This window comes from Amblyomma maculatum, chromosome 10 (genome assembly GCF_055883805.1).
Source record: "Amblyomma maculatum isolate TAMU_Amacu chromosome 10, ASM5588380v1, whole genome shotgun sequence".
NCBI classification, from domain to species: Eukaryota; Metazoa; Arthropoda; class Arachnida; order Ixodida; family Ixodidae; genus Amblyomma; species Amblyomma maculatum.
Genome location: NC_139353.1, coordinates 30723966 through 30739956, shown reverse-complemented (window position 1 = coordinate 30739956; position 15991 = coordinate 30723966). Strand labels below are relative to the sequence as shown.

The window sequence follows — 15991 nt, the reverse complement described above, 5'->3', positions numbered from 1 at the left end:
ATAGTGTTACAGACACAGTGACAATGGTTTTTGTTAATTTTTAATTTTTTTTAACATTTAAACACCGATACTTATCATCATCAAGCATTGGCTTTTCATTATGATTATTTTGACTCTTCTGAACACCCTTACAATAATCATTCTAATTATTTTCATTAATTAATATATTACACATTCTAAATTTTTCTATTTAGCTTTACCAACCATACTTTTTATTTTGAGCAATTTGACACCTTTGCACCACTTTTTTCCCATCCTTTATTTTTCAGTTATTCCAATTAACTATTAATTAATTCATTACACAACCTAAATTTTCTTATTCAGCATCGTCAGCCATAGTTTTAATTTTGAGCATTTTGACACCTTTGCATCACCCTTTTTCAAGTTTTTGTCACTTCTTTAATTCATCCATTAACCGATTAATTACAATTATTTTATTAACTCGTCATCGCCTATCACACACCAATCATTCATTAATCACTGGAACCAGAAATCGCCTATAAGACACCAATCCATCATTGATCGCTAGAACCGAAAATTACCCTGATACGACTTTTTTCACGCAGCAACAGATTATTTCCGACTCTCGATGCCGACTACTACTGCTACTACTACTACTACCTCACAGCATTTCTCCGCGACCGTACGGCCAAGTTCCGTCTCCCCGATTCGATATCTGATCATTTCCCCCTCACACGTGGTACTCCTCACGGCGCTATTCTGTCACCCACCCTTTTTAACCTTGCAATGGCTCCCCTATCTCGTACTTTAGCGTCTATCCCAAACCTAAAACACACATTCTATGCAGACGACCTTACTCTTTGGTGCACTTCTGGGTCTCCTGGAGCAGTAGAGGAGACCCTACAGCAAGGTATCAATACAGTCGTTAGTTACCTTGATAAAGTAGGGCTATCTCCCGCACCTGAAAAATCCGAATTAATGCTGATTGCAAAAACTCGCTATCAACGCCAACATAACCAGCTGATCAATCTCACAATGGCAGGTCACCCCATCCCTCGTGTATCATCCTGCCGGATCCTCGGACTTCATATCCATGAGTCAACCAATTAGGCCAATGTATCTACAACCGTTAAAGTTTGCAATCAGCTTACGCATCTAGTTCGCCGAATAGTCAATAAGCACGCCGGGCTACGCGAGGGTCAAGTCAGGCAGCTTGTCCACGCATTAGCACTTAGCAAAATTTTATATACGATTCCTTACCTTACACTAACTTGTCGCCAAAGACATCAGATTGAGGTTGCGCTTCACATATTGTACAAGGCCGCCCTTAACGTCCCTGTACATACGTCCACGGAGCGCCTATACTCTACGGGGCTGTTCTTGCCCCTGGGAGACCTCATACAACAACATCGCGACCGGCAAATGGCACGTCTTTCTAGCACCAAACAAGGACATTGGATACTACAGCAGGTTGCACTCAAACCTATAGATCTCTATATAATTACCCTTCCTTCTTCGCTCCGGATAACCTCAGAATAATCCCCATTCCAAAAAACGTTGCACCCGACACTAACACAGGCAGACGTTCCGCTCGCGTTTCCAACCATGTTCACCCAACAGATTCCACGATCATCTACACAGATGCATCACGAACTAACGTCGGAGCGGCTGCTTACTCAATTGAGAGCTGTAGCGATGTAGTGACGCATACCCTCGGTCCTTACATAGATCCTCCTCCTACAGCGACTCTCGAGACCCTGCCAATAGTTACCAGTATTCAAGACCTCGCACAAGCACCCTCTAACCCTTCAGGATATACCATATACACTGATTCAATACAAGCTATACGCGCCATTCACACGGGTCGCATTCCTGAAGAACTACACGATGGTCTACACAGAGCTCTTACCAAACTACGTCCCCACACTGTAACACTGAGGTGGATTCCTGGTCACGCTGGAATCCCAGGCAATGAGGTAGTGCATCGCCTCGCCCGCGAACTTCAACATCGGGCGCCTGGGATTCCCTGGCCTTATCCACTAACGTGGGACACTACTCTTCACTACAAAAAAGAAATCAACGTTCACTACGACAGCATTAGAGAAACTCTCCGTACACTTCCTCTTCCCGATAAATCTCTCACTACCACGCAAATCCGCATTCTTAGACGCATACAACTAAATACACTGCTCACTCCTGCCCGATCTTTTCTATACAGAATCATACATTCCCCTGCATGCCCAAATTGCCCAGAACACTATGCAAACTTGGAGCATTGCATCTTTTTATGCCCTGTCGCCCTCCAATCTCCTCACTTTCCACACCCACCTCCCCCAACGTGGCGGGCTTGGTTAGCCTCTGACCAGCTGCAAGATCAGTTGGCCTTGGTGACCCTGGCCCAGGACATTCTTAACGCTTAATGCAATGTGTTAAATAAAGTTGTTTCCTCCTCCTCCTCCTCCACTACTACTACTTAATAGGCACTTATTTCAAATTGGATTTCATACTTCTGATAACACAGCGCTAGAATGAATGCATGACAATCATCAAGAGAAAGCGTTGTAGTCTGCAATATACTTCCCTGAGACCATGATAAAGCCGGTCTCGCCTGAGACTGACACTCAGTGATAGGAAATGTAACTATAAACTCATAATTAACGAACACTAGTTAAACCATCATATAGACACATACTCCGCTCCTATCGACATCTCAACGTTGCTCAAGCATATATACTTAGTAGGATTCAAACGAACACTGCTATTACACCTTCCCGACAATTCCTTCTGTCTTCGTTCTCACCCTTCCTGTTCCAACTGTCCTGCGCTGTGTGCCAATATAGAACACTGCCTCTACTCCTGCCCTGTCGCCCAGTCCAGTCACTACAACCCCTTCCTTTCATCTCCCCTCCTGAATTGCCCGGATATCGTCGGCACAGATGGAAGACCGGCTTTCTTTGACCGTAATTAACCAGGCGCAGGATATGTTGAGCGTTTAATTTGCGTTTTTAAATAAAGTGTTTCTATCATCTCTCGCTAACTCACAGACAAGGTTTGGCTTGCGTCGATCATTTGGTCATTGTTCTGGGCGGCCGAATTATTGACGTCAACTTGAAGCGAAACCTTTCTTACTGGGCGATAGCACAAAAGACTAGAAGGGCCGCGCAACAAGTGCGCGTAGGTTTTGTAACTGATATAAATCAGTGTGTATTCGCGGCAACAAAACGCAGCACAAGATTAGCGTTCTTTCAGTGTGGCAGTCTGGGTGCAGTACGTAATATGGCGCACATTTTTGGCATAACGTCACCACAGACAGCACTAAAAGGCGTATTCAACTAACAGATCAGTGCATGCGCTGGTTCAAGATCATTTCATTGTTCACTTATCCTTATACCTCGAACAAGAAAAGGAATAATATCGGACAGCGCCTGCTCAGCACCAATCCGACATTGTAGGTCAGTTTTATTGGCTAGCGCGAGCAGCAGCGCCGTTGGTCATACTTACCTGGTGTCAGTAGGTCCGTGGTCAAGATGGCGGATTGCTCGGGCCGAGGCCAGCCATTGCACAGCGGCTGTGTTGAAGCCCGCCACGGCTACCCAAAATTTGGGCAGTTAGGGCATGTAATTTTTGCTAGTGCGGGGAGCGGCGTCCGCTCCCACCCCTGCCTTAAAAATCAAAAGTGAGAGCTTGTATGGTTCGGCGTTAAGCGGGAAGAGAGAGTATTTCGACTACCTGGGAACTTAAACGTGCTCGGAAATCGCACAGTACAATGATGCCTCTCCTTCTTAAATCCATGCAAACGCAGCCGTGAGGACGAGCCGCAGTGCAGAGCCATAAGGTGGAAGCAGGAGGAAGAGGATGGCACGGCGGGTGGAGGCGAGGGACTACGCCCAGTTTGCGCCGGCTGATGAGTAATTTATGGCACCGTGAAATATGATCAAGCAGTACAGAAAAGGGTTAACCACCTGCGACGAACAGGAGTGCCACTATACTACGGCTACTGACGTTTCAGCTTGTACCAAGCCATCTATGCAAATTTAAATTTGCTTACAGGATTGGAAATAAGCCGTGTCACGCTTCTCCGTGAACATATGAACCGTGCCGTAAGGGAATGGAAGAAGGTGGGAGTAAAAGTAGAAAGAGGTGGCCTAGCTTACCTTCCCGGCTCAGCTAGGGTCCACGAAAAACGTGACAGATAGTGCGCATTTCCTTTCCTATGAACCACATCCCATTTTAAAGCGAAATACTTTAATGGCTCATACTGTCGTGGACAAAATGTGTCCCGCTTTTGCGGTGGCTCTGATTGGTCGAGACGAGATGACGTCATGGAGGTCTCGACCAATCACAGAGCACCACCACAGTATGCGCGAATTCGTGCCTTATATGGATATATGCCAACCAATAATCAATGACTAATTCATTTATTTAATGTATAAATAATAACTAATTATCTACTGTCAGTGACGAATGATCAATTACTGATCAATGACTAATTATTGATCTAATAACTAATCAATTAGTCATTGTTATTGACTAATTAGTTATTAAAGCCTAACGCTCTATTACTAATTAATGACTAAGTAATTAATGGCTAAATATGAATGACTAATGATCTAAACAGACGTTTCTAGACGGCGTGTAGACAATGCTTGGAACATTCTTAAAATTCGTCACCACTTGACAGCTCAATGCACTAGCAGAATGTGAAACAGATAGTAGTCGCTCACTTTACTCGTAGCAGCATTCATCGCTACATGCGCAACAGTTGCGTAGCAGAATTCGGCACTCAGGCTTTTGCCTTTCACTACTTTATTGGCTAAAGTCCCTCGTAATTTTTCTGCGTTTTATTAAGCGATAGTTTATAAACCTCGTTCGGCTGAAACTCAGTCGGTGTCGTATTATTGTGGGCACCGTGTGTCGGAAATATTCGGTGGCTGCGTAAAAAAATCGTATCGTGGTAATTTGTGTTTTTTTTTTTGATGGATGATTGACTGATGTGTGATATCAATAGCGCGTTAATTAAATCATTGTAAGTAATTAATCAAAGAAATAAAAATTTTGAAAAAGTAGTTAAAACGTGTAAAATTCACAGAATGAAAAGTAAATGCCTAATGAAGGCAAATAAAAATCACTGCAATTAACTGTTTGAAATAACGTAACTATCAAAAATTGGAAAAGGGGGATTTCAAAGGTGTCAGACTGCTAATGATAAAAAGCCTATGCTTGCTGATGCTAGTTAAAAGCGATGTGTGTGTTATTGATCAATTAATGAATTGAATACTTGAAAATAAATGGAAAATTGGAAAAAGGGGCTCAAAAGTGTCAGAACGCTCAGAATGAAGAGCCAGTGCTTGATGACGCTAACGGAAAAATTTAGAGCGTTGGTTGATCAATTAATTTTTAAAAATCAAAATTCACCTTCACCTGCATATCGAGAGACCCGAATGTGAGCTAAAACTGACCTAAATAGTTGTTCTCCATTGCGCGACAGCTCTAAAGCTTGGTGACAGGAAGTCGCTGCCATGCAGCCATATCGATGTTAAATGGCATGGCCACCTTGTTGTGAAACACAGTCAGGCATAATCAGTACAGTTGCACTGGTTACGCGTTATTGCGAATCAAATATGCCGTCTCATTCTCGAATGCTGCAGTACGTCTCGCCAGACCTCGCTTTAATGGCTGCAAGCTGTAGTCTCGTGGTCGATATTTTTAGAATGGCGCACCACCGCCAGCTATCAGTAACAGATGCCTGGTCTAGCGTCTGCCTTGTGACCCCAAATTTGGTGCGGGGATTCCATTCCGCAACAGGCGAAAAAAAAAAAAAGCAAGTAGAAAGAGGAAAAAGAAAGTCTAAGCAATTATTCGCAAACAAAACAAAAAATAGTAAGAAAGAGCGCCGAAATGCTGTTCTGAAAGGACGTGCAATCTCAAGCCGCTCGGCAATAAATCACAATCCACGCGGCTCTCTCGGTCAATGCCAGACACACCCGCGTACTGCCAAGAAGCCGAAAGCAACTCACGGGCAAACGTGCGATCATGTCTAAATACCCTCTGGACGATATTTTTAAGACCGGTCACGAAACTAAAGCTCTTTCTATAGCTGTCATGAACGACAATAGGAACGCTATTTTAAGAAGGCGCTTACGTTCATACCTCCGCCTTTGATACGCTGCCACGCACACCTACAGCGGGGGCAAGAAAAACAAAAAGTGAATTTCGAGGAATACAAAACGTCAATCTAAACAAGCACGCAAGTTGTCAGAATGGTAAAACAAGTAAACAAACGCAAACGTTTCGTCTCGGTTGGAATACGGCCGACATTCCAAAAACGCATAGCAACACGCTGGAGAGCACTCTAGTCAGTGCGCACTCGGTCAAGCGCTCTGCGCAAAAATGCGAAAAAAATATATATTTGAATAAGTGCACGCGTGCTCGAGTAACATAGTCGAGATATTATACCGCCGGTCTTCCATAAAAATGCCTGAAGCATAGAGACTCGGATAAGGTGCGTCGTCGACGGAAATGAAAATGGAGATCGCGAAAGATACAGCACTTCATGGCTGCGAGCTCGAGCGGAAATAATGTTCCTCGGCTCTTGTCCATTTGTTTTTTTTTTTCTCTCATTTTCTTCCGGTTGTTTTTAGGCGGAAATGTCGGCGGTGCGTTGAGTAAACAATGAGAAATGAGCGACGAATCCGGCGACGGTGGCTCTCACTTGAGAAGGCAGCCGAGAGATTGAACGAAGAAAATAAAAGATGAATTTTAAAATAACGGCGATCGCGGATGGCGAAAGTGCTAAATAACCGGCGGTAAGCAGAAAGGTCCACACTTCCGCGTGGAAACAGTGAAGTCGGAAATCCTACATGTATAAGGCTTCGTTCCTGTTGAATGCCTCGACGGTTTTCGCTTGTGAAAAAAACACAAAGTATTCAAGTTGTGTCGCCTTAGAAAAAAAAAAAAGCAACTATCGCGACAAATTCAGAAGACACGGAGGCAGGCAGCACACCCGTCTTGGGGCCGTATATATAAACACTATCGCAAAGCGAAAAGTGACGTCTGCGGCAATTTACGCGAAGTATGGATCAAGCTGTATTGCTTTCAGAGCCAGACTGCTTCCCCAGATATGTTGGCGGCAAGATTAAAAGCAGGGAGCAATTGACAAGTTATGGTATTTATGGTGACGTCAGTTATGGTTACGTCAGTCAAGCATGGTGACGCCAGTGTATAATGATGCGCTGACGCGAATTTTCTCTGAAATGGGTCGTTTTTTTCCTCTTTTGTGACTCGAAAGCGGTAGGAGGTCTTTAATCAGCAGCCGCTTAGCTACAGCAGCTTTCGCACCGCGGAAGCGCAGTGGCTTTAAACTAGCAACGAAAAACCTATATTAAGGAGAAAGCCTTTCTTGGTTGATCAGTGGCGTGTGCAGAAAGTGACTGTCCGCGAAAAAACATATCCAAAAGACAGATCCAAAGCCAATCCAACACAATCCACATAGCAAGCCAAAAAAAGACAAAATTCCGAATCAGCCATGATTACTAGGCTATAATGCCTTAATGACATTGCATAATACTAGCCACATTATTCATAGCCTGAGTCCAAGTCATCACCAAAAATCCAGTCCAGAATCCACATAAGCCAATACCGCATCCATTCATTATTAATTTCACTGTATAATGACTATCAACATTAGTCAGCCCGAATCTAAGCCATAGCCAAGAATCCAATCCAGAAACCACATAACAAACCAATACCAAATCCAGTCATAATTAATTGGCTATAACGCCTAATGATAATGCATAATGACTAGCGACATTACTCATAGTCAACAATGCAGTCTAGAATTCACGTAACAGGAAAGCCAAAGCCAACGAAAGACGCAAGACGCCCCTGTGTATTTTCGCATTACCGCACGTAAGGATACTTTAGTGCGCCTCTTGAATTTTCTTTTTGTTTGATAGGTGGGATTTTATAGTAGCATACTTATGTAATTATTTTATTCATGTCCTGGAGTATTGGCACATTCTAGCAGAGAGTTATTGGACACAACTTTTCGACATTACGTAGAGCTCCACAATAGCAATTAATTGACACACCGTTCAGTATGTGTTGTTTTTTCTTTTGCTATGTATTGTCTGAAAGCCACCGCTTGTTTTCTGTGGCAGTCTTAATTATTCTTGTTAGCGCAGTACAAACTACAAAATCTTGCTGTGCATCGGCAGCTTGGACGATCTCTATATTTTTATAAAAATGTCTTATAATATTCCACCATTTCCTCAAAATTATGTAAGGAAACGCAACCCATTTGTTTTTGTCTCTTCTGTGTGTGCCTTTACATCTGGTTGCAAGCGAAGGAAACACTTTAATGGCAGTTTTCTTGCTGCGCTTCGGATGTTTATGTCATTAACACCAAAATGTACACAGCAGTACCTTACAAATATCCCACAGTTGCCTTAGGTCTAAAAGTGGTGCTTCGGAAAGCTGTACTTGGAGACGTAAAAGTTGGAACAAGTTTTTTGGACACCTTTGCAAAGGACGGCGCTGATACGGACACTATATACACACGCGCACCATTCAAAAGTATAAATTATGGTCAAGTTGGCGACACAGACATTGTGAAGAATGACGCAGCAGAAACAGACACGGAAAAGAGGACACAAGTACAAGCGCCAATAATAAGCGTACATTATGATAAAGCTAATGACACATGCTTTACGAAGTCTGGTGCCTGTGTCCTGTTCTACTGCATGTCAATTTCTGCTGCGCCGGTCCTCACCAAGTACATTCGCTGTTTAACCGTTCGCGGAGCCCAACCCGCCGTTATCAGGGGCAAGTATTGTTTGTTTTTTTTTTTTGGACCCAAAAAGTAGCGATGGAACTGGTGAAAAATAAAAACAGGCGAGCGAAAATATATATTGTTGCGCCAAGCCAATTACAACTTTTAGGCCAATTACGCAGCGCAGTAATTGGCGTATACATACATACATACATACATACATACATACATACATACATACATACATACATACATACATACATACATACATACATACATACATACATACATACATACACACACACATACACATACATACATACATACATACATACATACATACATACATACATACATACATACATACATACATACATACACACACACACACACATACATACATACATACATACATACATACATACATACATACATACATACATACATACATACATACATACATACATACATACATACATACATACATACATACATACATACATACATACATACATACATACATACATACATACATACATACATACATACATACATACATACATACATACATACATACATACATACATACATACAATGTCGGTGCGCGTCGGTCCGACACGCGCGGTTTGGTAAAAGCGGCAGAATACGTGCCTTTCTCAAAGCCGCTGCTTCGCCTAGGAAAACAATGTAATACATAACTTAGACACTTACCTGAAACAGCGCTCATAAACAGGGCTACTTTTTCCCAGCACCGCGTGCTTCTTCAGTTTGTGATGACGGAACATTCCACAGTCCGCGACCTCTCTCGGCCTTGCATGCAGGTGCACCTTGGCAAATAAATTGCAAGCATGCTTCATACTTCCCAAGCTCCCCTGCCATCAGAAGAAGAGAAAAAAATTCTCCTACGGGCTATATGATTACACTGACTGCCTTGAATCTCGTAATCTCTTTGTCTCTCCCCAACTGGAGCGCTAACGCGTATAACAGGCAAATCCTTGTAAATGACGATGCACAAGAGAATTTGCTGCTCTTCTTGCCTTGCTGGCAAGTCTTGCGTAAACGACGGAACAGAAACGCGCCTACGTGACTATGCGGGCCTCGCACGTAAATAAAAGAGAAGTAATAGAAAGATCGCGAAAGGGAGCAGGTGAAAGACGACGTAGAAATGCATTACGGTCGCAACGTCTGAGAAGATATATGCAATTATCTCGAACTGTGAGCCGAGTAGCATGTTGGGCAATACTCACCTTTTTTCCCAACTCCGCAATGCGGATCGCGCACTAAAAGAAGCTGCTACCCGCAGTACGAGGCTTATTGTTTTTTTGTTCTTTTTTTTCCCCCGCATAGCACAAGGACTCGTTTCTCGTTACACTCTCATCTGTTCTATATCCTCGGAATTTGCGTTGCGCTACATTTCTTTGTTTTTGTTTTTTTCTGTGACGAACGTAAGGTCAAGAACACTGACGAAAAAAAAAAAAAAAAAAGAGGCCGTATTTACTGCGTTGTTTTTCGTGCGCCAGAGCAATCAACTACGTCGCGAAGGATTCACACATGCAGCAGACATGATTCGATTCCCACCTGCTGAAATCGCATCTGCCTTCGCAAAATTGCCTACACAGTGCCCTCAATCTCTTCGTTTTTCCTCAAGCCTTTTTCTACCATACGAGATGGTGCTTCGTTTAGACGGGCGAAAAAAAAAGAAGACGAAAAAAAAAAAAACTTGGGTCGAGAATCCGATAAACGTCGACAAAGGCAAAATGAAAAAAAAAAAAAAAAGAAAAGCCCCTTTGTGTACTGTACGATGTTATTGTGCGCTGAGGAAATTTAGATGGCGGCAGCTAATCCGTAGTCCTCCACCAAAGAGACTCTTATTTATCCCTACTTCCCCACTTCCTCCACCCACGGTCTTTGTTATTTAAAAGGAAAGATATTAACTTCCTACTCTTGGCGGCCGCCTCAATCACTCCCGAGTAAAGAGATAAGACAGGAAAGAAGATAGGAAGAGAGTAGCGAGGATTACCGTAGAGGTCTCGAAATTAATTTCGACTACATCTTTTTTTTTTTTTTTTTTTTTTTAACCGTTCGCCGATATCGCACAGCACATGGATATATTTGACCCCAAATAGTCCGCATTCGTTCGCAGTGTCAAATCCTGGTCCGCATTTCGATGGAGGCTGCTTTTACGGCGCTCTTGAGGTCTCTGCCAAGACATGGTGTTGTCGTGATCGATTCTAACTTCTTAAAAGCTCAAGGTAGGAGGAATCTCGCCCAACCGGAATCTCGGAAATCTCGCCCAACCGGGGATCTTCAAAATACAATGACATCGTAGAGCACGTTGTCGCATTGTGCGTTTCGCCTCCATCGAAAGGCGGTGGGTTCGTATTATACCTATTTCACTCGCAGAGCACCAAGACAGGACGAAAGACGAAGAATGAAACACGGACTAACGCTGACTGCCAACTGAGGTTTATTGAAGAAACGAAACATATAAATAAGCCTTGAAACAACTTGTCACTACAAGAAGGTTATATAAACGGTATGCGAGAGGAATGATATGTCATTGCCTTTTCAGATAGTGCTACGGAAGGACTGCTGATGTACGTCGTGCCATGATTATGAATGTGAAAGGCCTCCTTTACCTCGCGTGTCACCTTATCACTGTGGCGAAACAAAATGCGCGTGTTTTTTGTAATGTGGGGTATATTTGCACTTCTTGCATTGAAAGGTGGACTGAGCCAGCGGATTGCCCCTTTGCTTTCTTTTATTCATATTATTTCTCGTGTTTGCATTTGCAATTCCTGTAGTGGACGGCTGTGTGTGTGATAGGGCGTCATCTGTTTTTTCTTGTGTTTTCATATTCGATTATTCGCTTATTCATAACCCCCTTTCCCCTTCCTCCTACCTCGCAGGGAATTGCTGGTGATACGTGACGCACCTGACAAGCATCCCCCTTCCCATCTTGCCACTGCATGACTTGTTTGCGCATTGTGCTTAATTTTCTAGGGGCAGAAAACAAATCAATGTCATATATCCCTGAGATCTTCTTGAGCTCATGATACATACAATGTGCGTACGGAACAACTGCAAACCTTTTTTTCTTTTCTGCTTTTGGCCTAACCCCTTTTTTAAGCTGTCTAAAGAGTTTCTCCGCTGCTCTCCAAATGAATAGAGCGGGGTAGCCGTTCGCGCGCAACCGCCCTGCTTGAGCTTAAACACTATCCCTTATCCTTACAAGGCGAGATTTCTTGAGAGCCGAGAGCGCATTTTGTTTCGTCACAGTGACAAGGTGACACGAGAAGTAATGGAGGACTTCTACATTAATTAATAATCATGGCACGACGTGCTTCAGCAGCCCTTCTGTCGCACTATCTGAAAGAAAAAGACATATCTTTCTCCCACATACCGTTTAGATAACTTTCTTGCAGTGACTGTTTTAAGGCTTATTTATATGTTTCGTTTCTTCAATAAACCTCAATTAATAGCCAGCGCATGTGTGTGTTTCATTCTTCGCCTTTTGTTCTGTCTTGGTGAACTGTGAGTGAAATTAACATGTACCAACTCGCCCAAATTTCCTCTTTACTCGTATTATACCTGTGAGTGAGACAGTTGCCCCAACTCTTCGTTCCACCTCACCACAAGAGCATCAGCAGAAAATGATATCATCGTCGACGTCTGGAGCAACCCTCGTAGCCAGGCAATTTTTAGGCGGAAGCCTTTAAGCTTTCATCCTTGTAAGCAGGATCTGCCGGCAGAGGCTGTCGGCAGAGTGTGTCACGCTTCAGATCAATCTGAATAGCATGCTTGATAGGTGTCATACTTGTAAAATGGAACTAAACAATTTAAAAAATTTGCAAGGGTGCCTTAAGTCTGCTTAGGTGCAGAAATGCGAAAACATTACAAGTTCTGTGCAAATTTTATGCTTTATGGGGTTTTATGTCCCAAAGCGACTCAGACTATAAGAGACGTCGTAGTGGAGGGTTCCGGAAATTTATACCGCCTGGGGTTCTTTAACGTGCACTGACATCCATGGAAAAGCTGCCGCCGAGGCCGGGATTCGATCCCGCATCTTCTGGCACAGTAGTCGAGCGCCCTAACCATTGTGCCACCCCAGCGGGACTGTGCAGAGTTTCGTTATGAGTTCTGTGTTTTGATTGCTTAGTTGTCATTTCTATTGACAAATTCGGACGAAGTCAAATTTTTGTGTGTTCGGGGGGGGGGGGGGAGCAAATATTAAGGGTGGCCCACTCAAATTTGGCAGTTGCCATTGAGGCAGCCATAAAGGAATTATATTAAACACACATTTTCGTCACATTCGGACGAAGTCAATTTTACCAATCCAGGGAGGCCAATTTCGAAGATGGACCACGTAAGTTTAGAGGTTACCACTGAATTGGCTATGCTCGAATTAGGTTAGGCATTCATTTCGGTCAAAGTCTGATGAGGTAAAAATTGGGGGCTCCATGGGGCCAAATTTTGGGAGTGGCGCATCCAAATTTGGAGGTCGCCATCGAGTTTGCCATACCCGAATTAGATTGGATACCAAATTTGATCGAATTACCTGGTTATTTCTAGGGACACGCTCAGTCTGCAGCTCCCGTCTGCATCTTAATTCGTTCATTTAAATAAATAATTAACAAATATTTAAACGTTTCACTATTTATTACTATCATTAGTATCATTACATATATATGTTGCTTATCAACTGTTGCTTGATCAAATATTATATTTTTTTTAACACACAACGGGATAATTGAGAGTTCGCGTGGACACTAGGTGACACTATCATATTCATCACCCGTGAGCCAAGAAAACAATGTTTTCGCGTTAAAACACGTCTATGAGGATTTCTCGTTCTAATACAGCATGTCCAACCTATTTATTTGACATTAATCCTCTTGAAAACGTAGCGTCTTACCGGTATATCGGCCTCCACATAACTAGCACACTGTCCTAGAAATTACAGACCGAATATACAGCATCAAAACACACACACACACACACACACACACACACACACACACACACACACACACACACACACACACACACACACACACACACACACACACACACACACACACACACACACACACACACACACACACACACACACACACACACACACACACACACACACACACACGCACACACACACACACACACACACACACACACACACACACACACACACACACACACACACACACACACACACACACACACACACACACAACTGAATCACTTCTCGACGAAACGTTTTATTTTTTTTTGCGAAAGCCTTCATGGGCTCATCGGTGTGCCCAGAAAGTGTCCGTCCGCAGAAGGTGTCACACCGTCCCTGTCGAATAAGAACGTGATTTATAAGGAAAACAATGTTTGTATGAGATAGAATGTGAAAAAAATGTCTGTTTATGTGAAATGTTCGTTGATTTAGAATAATTAGTGCATACTTTAAGCCAACACGATCAATTAGACGTCCAAAAAGCCATACGTCGATATAGAGTGCAGGCGTCAAAACAGCCACGGACGTCAAAATTGTGCAAAAAGCGTTGTAAAGCTAGAATGCCAGGCCTCGTCATTGCGTTACAACATCGAAAATAGTCAAGAGTAAAAGAAGAAAAAAAATTAAAATATAAACAGGATAAAAATGGTAAAAAGGGAAAAGCAACCAATATAGAAAAAGTATAAAGTGCAAAAAAAAAGGGAAAAAGAGAAAAAGGAGCGCAAAAAGAAATAAAAAACTAAATGAGTGAAAAAGCGGTAAATGGGTGCACAGAGTCGTAGGAAAGGCTTCTTACCATACTTATGAGAGATCTAAGTGCTTCCAACGAATTTTATATCTACATGATCACTAGAATTATTATCGTACATACCCACGTGCGAAAACAAATGGAATATCACTCGTCTGTGTGAGATTCTGAACACGTCGATACTGGCACAGATGTTGGAATCTGTTCAGAACCGTACCTTTCAGCTAGCGTCGCCCAATGGCTACCCACCGAAAGCACACCCGCATTTGTCTGTTTCATAACATTTTCTACAATAATGTTAAATTTCACTCCCAATGGGCTCAACCAGCACTCCATTTATAATCACCAATAAAAAGTGTGACTGCCCCATTGCAACAAAGTGACATAACCATATTTTCCATGAACCTATAAAGAACGGAATGAATAACCCGCATAATTAACGAGTCAATAATACCATTCAGTTTATAAATGTCCTCACAACGCTAATTAACTCTGAATTGTTTCTGTGCCTGACTGATGTATTAAGCTGTTTGGTGAACCACTTCGTATTATTGTCCGTCAACTCCTTTGTATTGCTGTAAGAAAGTTTTTAATTATAATACAATTTACCGCAATTGCCTTGAGTCCTTGTAAAATTAAATTTATGTTCTTTCTTTATTGCTATGAATTGGCCTTTCCTACTTTAATATACTCTGTACCCTGAGGATAAATAAATAAATAAATAAATAAATAAATAAATAAATAAATAAATAAATAAATAAATAAATAAATAAATAAATAAATAAATAAATAAAACACCTACGAAATTACTTGCCTGACAACAAGCTTTACACTGTTGCTCCAGGTTTTCTAAATTTGTTGTTGTTTTTCCCACAGCATTTATGATGTTGTGCATACCCGCTTCTGCGCCTTGTGTAAAGTGACAATGCCGGAACAGGACGGGCACTCGGGATTCTGTACTCGGGTCATTGTTAGTGTCATTCTAGCATACACTGAGCCCTACCAAAGGCCGTGCGTATGTCTATTCGGCTTATCGTCGCTTGATCCGGCCTACACTTATGAACCTGGGCACTGTCCACGAAAATTGCACCCATTATCTCACGTGGATTCCCCTCCATAATATTACACCTTACCAGTATCTCCTTTTCTATCCTTCACTCCGGCTGCTTCCGCAATTACCCTCATGAGCCGGGTAAGCTGTCTAATTGGCTTTGAGGCTAATCAAACATGACTATAGCACATTAGTCGCGTCTCTTGTTCACGTGGAAGGTCTTCACAATATTTTGCATGGTATTGTCACAACGCAGCTTATAGTGTCCTTAACACGGTGCACACGTGCACTGTCGAGAACGCATAGGCCGCAGTGAATTTTATTTACGTTTCGGTGCATAGCAGTGTTCTCAGAATACAATATTCACTCGGCTCTGAACCACACTTTACCATATATCATATCATATCATATCATATCATATCATATCATATCATATCATATCATATCATATCATGCCAT

At 42.5% G+C, this 15991-nt stretch overlaps 1 protein-coding gene and 1 non-coding gene across 2 annotated transcripts in view; both read left to right on the top strand.

The window, feature by feature from the left end:
- Positions 1-15991, top strand: part of Task6 (TWIK-related acid-sensitive K[+] channel 6) — a 94014-nt gene that overhangs the window by 45718 nt on the left and 32305 nt on the right. The gene's annotated exons all lie outside the window — the stretch shown is intronic.
- On the top strand, positions 3455-3622 carry LOC146176049 (U1 spliceosomal RNA). Its single transcript, XR_014701625.1, has one exon. It is a non-coding gene; the product is annotated as a U1 spliceosomal RNA (small nuclear RNA).